The sequence below is a fragment of the Gadus chalcogrammus genome, chromosome 2, assembly GCF_026213295.1.
Source record: "Gadus chalcogrammus isolate NIFS_2021 chromosome 2, NIFS_Gcha_1.0, whole genome shotgun sequence".
Taxonomy (NCBI): domain Eukaryota; kingdom Metazoa; phylum Chordata; class Actinopteri; order Gadiformes; family Gadidae; genus Gadus; species Gadus chalcogrammus.
This window is the reverse complement of record NC_079413.1, coordinates 16,156,590-16,160,626: the sequence shown is the minus strand read 5'-3', so window position 1 is coordinate 16,160,626 and position 4,037 is coordinate 16,156,590.

The window sequence follows — 4,037 nt, the reverse complement described above, 5'->3', positions numbered from 1 at the left end:
TGGCCGCCTTCCTGATCAACCTATCTTCTAAAGAAGAAGAAGCAGAAGTGGCAGGAGCAACAAAAGAAATGAGGAGACACTCCGGAATTCCCCAGGGGAGACACGGAAGACACAAGGAAAGCGATGAAGAGGCCGCAGACACCTTAGAGTGGGACCCACAGGAAACAAAGTGGAGAGAAGAAGCGCTGGAAAGAATGACCCACAGCATCGAGACAGAGACCCAACTCCTGTCTCGACAGATACGGGAAAGGGAAGAAGGCAGAGACCAGAGGTGGGGAAGAAGCTCAATCCACAGGACAATTGGCTCGGGCAGATCACGAGCCCGAAGTACCGAAACCCCGATCACGACCCCGGTCGCCACCAGCACTCCACAAACTGGCCCCCCGACACAAAGGAGCCAAGCCCCCAGCCGCCGGATGAACCACGACCAGGATGAGGGCCCAGAATCAATGTACCCACTAATAGAAACCCCTGCAGGACGAGCCATGTACACTCCCTGGACCCACCGCAACCTCAAGGGACTAGTGGAAGACCTCCCCTCGCTCAAACTGGGGGCGGGCAAGTGGATCAGGAACCTCGAACGACTGACCACAGCCGACCGGCTCACCATGGGGGACATCCGAGCGGTCCTCATGAGAGGAGAAGGACCCCGAGCAGTCAACGACGTGGAAAACGCGGCCAGAACCACCAGAGAGCCAGACGACTCCCCCTTCGACCCCTTCCGCCCCCTATGGTGGGATGCCCTGAGGGGCCTCTACCCACCCCAGAACTCAGCAGCATGTATGACCGGCCTGAAAAGAAAACCCAGTGAATCAGCGGGCGAATACCTTACAAGAGCCACTGAACGATGGAAAGACGGATTCGGAACCCTACCAGGAGCCTCCGCCGCCACCGAAGCCATGTTCCGGATCGCGGTTGAGACGGGTCTCTGCACCAAAGTCCGCGAAGGCCTCAAAACAGTGATTGGACTCGGAAGAATGAACGCCATGGACTGGGAGGAAGCCATTACACACCACGTGACCCAGGAGCAAGACCGAGAAGACGAAGACTTCAAAGAAGAACGCGACCTGAAGAAACGACTCTTGCGCATGGACGTGAAGAAAGCAACCCAGGAACACAACCGGGACAAGAAAGAGTCCAACAAAGACCACGCCTCCGAGATCATGCCCCTCGAAGTGGCCCAGCCTCCGGCCCCGCCGCCTACCCCCAACCCCTTGGTACAGCCAAGTGGACCTCCTCCGACCCAGGTGCAAGCCCCTCCCGCTCAAACATGGGGACCCCAACCCGCGCCGTACCCGTACCCATATCCACACCCCCCCCTTCCCTCGAACCCAGCAACACAGATGGGACCCGGGATGTACCAGAACCAACAGTCCCAATATAGAGGCGGATCCAAATGGAGAGGAAGGGGCCGGACCCCACGCGCAAACCCTACCACGTCCTACCCCTGCTACATTTGTGGGCTCATAGGACACTGGGCGAGGGACTGCCCCCAGGGGGGACCACCAGGGATGCAACACGGCCAACATGATCGTCAACAGCAACACGGTCCGCCTTACGGCAACCCTGGAAATGGATCAACGCATGCCTCAAACCCCGGAACCCCGATGTACCCTCTCTGGAGGGACCCGGGATACGACACCCAATACTGACGGGACCCGAGGACCTCGAGAGGGACCCAGGTGGTGAACCTGGGAACGGGAGCCCCAATGGTGGATGGACTTGTAAACCAGACCCCGATTCGATTCATGGTCGACACCGGAGCCACAGTCTCCACCATCGGGGACCTGAACCATGAAATCCCACCCCTCTCCACTCGAACCCTGACTACCATGGGGTTCTCGGGAATAGAAAAAACCAACCCCCTCACCACCCCCTTGCCGCTCACCATCCTGGGGCAAACCTTCTACCACTCCCTCCTATATGCCCCCGAGTGCCCCACCAACCTCATGGGTAGAGACATCCTGAGCAAAATCAACTGCCACATCAGCTGTTCCCCCGAAGGAACTTCAATGACGACAGAAGCCGACCAACCCCTCCAGATGATGCTGGTGCATGAACCCCCGCCCCTGAGCCCCCCGTCAGACGTGTATTGGATCCGGAACATGACTACCCCGGACGGACTCAAGCCCCTAGAAGAAACGTATCAAGAGTGGGCCCCCTGGATCCATCAACAGGGGGACTCCTCCCCACCGCACGACCCCCTCCACACGACCCTTAATGTCCTTCGTGACCCAGACGAAAGCTACGACGAACAATGGAGACGCACAATGGAGGGAACCGGCCAGAAGTGCTTCTATGAAGAAATGTACATCGGACCTGAGGGGGTGGCGGCCCCCACCCTTCTCACCCCAGATCAACAATACTGGTACCGTCTCAAACCCGAGTCCCGACCACACGTGACCCTGGCAGTGGCCAGGCACCACACGGCCATGAAGCTGGGGCCCATGGTCTGCCGAGCGGCTCAAGTACGAGAGTGGGCCCTCACCGATAACCCACACATACACATAGCCCCTGGCACAGGCTTGATCCGAATCTCCTTTCCCCGGACGGCCTCCTGGGGGGTGGCAGAACGAGTGGAGCGCGACCGACCGCTCGCCCCCGAGGATGTCAACACCCCCAGCCCCCTGGACGCCGAAGACCCCGACGTAAAGAACATGCTAGACGACCTCCCTCAGAAGCTCTGGGCCACCGGCGCCTACGACATGGGGTTTACCCCCCAGCACAACATCCGAATACCTCTCAAACCCGATCAAACCCCGATACACCAGCCCCAGTACAAGGTCAGACCCGAGGCAGAAGTAGGGATCGCAGCCACCATACAGGGACTCAAAAAGGCAGGAGTCCTCCGACCCTCTCAGTCCCTTTGGAACACCCCGATTCTCCCAGTAAAGAAGGCGGACGGACTCACGTGGAGGATGGCCCATGATCTCCGTCTAGTAAACGACGCCACGGAAGGACCCCCCGAGAGGGTGCCAAACCCGCAGGTGGCGCTCCACGTGGTTAACCCCGACCACCTCTGGTTCTCTGCAATAGACCTGGCCAACGCCTTTTTCTGCATCCCCCTGGACAAAGACTCACAAGACATCTTCTCTTTTACCTGGAGGGGAGAAAAACTCACCTACACCCGAATGCCACAGGGGTACCGATCGACCCCCACCATATTCAACGACTGTGTGCGGAAGGACCTCAAAGACACTGTACTTCCCGACGGAGTGGTTATGGTTCAATATGTAGACGACATCCTGCTCGCTGCGCCTACCAGACAAGCCTGTGTGAACGCCACCAAGATCCTGCTCGAGACCCTAGGGAAAGCAGGGTACAAGGTCAAGCGGCCCAAACTACAGGCTGTGCGGCCCACGGTGAAATTCCTGGGGAGGTTAATCGGAGGAGACACCAGAAACATAACCCAGGACACCCGAGAAACCATCCTGAATTACCCAAAACCCGCCACGGTTCAGCAAATGTTGGCCTTCCTGGGCCTGTGCAATTACAGCCGCCAGTACCTCCCGGAATTCACAGAACGAACGTCCGAACTCCGCCAGATGGTCACCACAGCCGGGGCCCGACACCTACGAGCTCCGCTGGAATGGGACCCAGGAAAAGACACCGCCTTCCATCAGCTGAAGCAGGCCCTCCACTCAGCCGCCGCCCTCCAAGCCCCCGACTATACGACCCCCTTCCATCTGGACGTCACACAGAGGAACGGAAATGTAGCGGCCACCCTCTGGCAGGCAAAGGCAGGCACCCGAAGGATCCTCCACTACCACAGCTCGGCCCTACCCACTCCGGGCCTAGGACTCCCTCACTGCGCCAGACATCTCATGGCCATCGCCATCGCCCTACGAAAGACACAGTTCCTCACCATGAACAACCCCACGGTGGTGCACACCACCCACGGAGTTAAGGCTGCGGTGGATAGCTCACTCTTCACCCTGTCGGCCGCCATCACCCAGATCCGGTTGACCGAGGCCCTGACAGATCCCTCGGTGAGCTACTCGACGAAAGGAGTGAATATGACCGGAGAGTATCCCGCA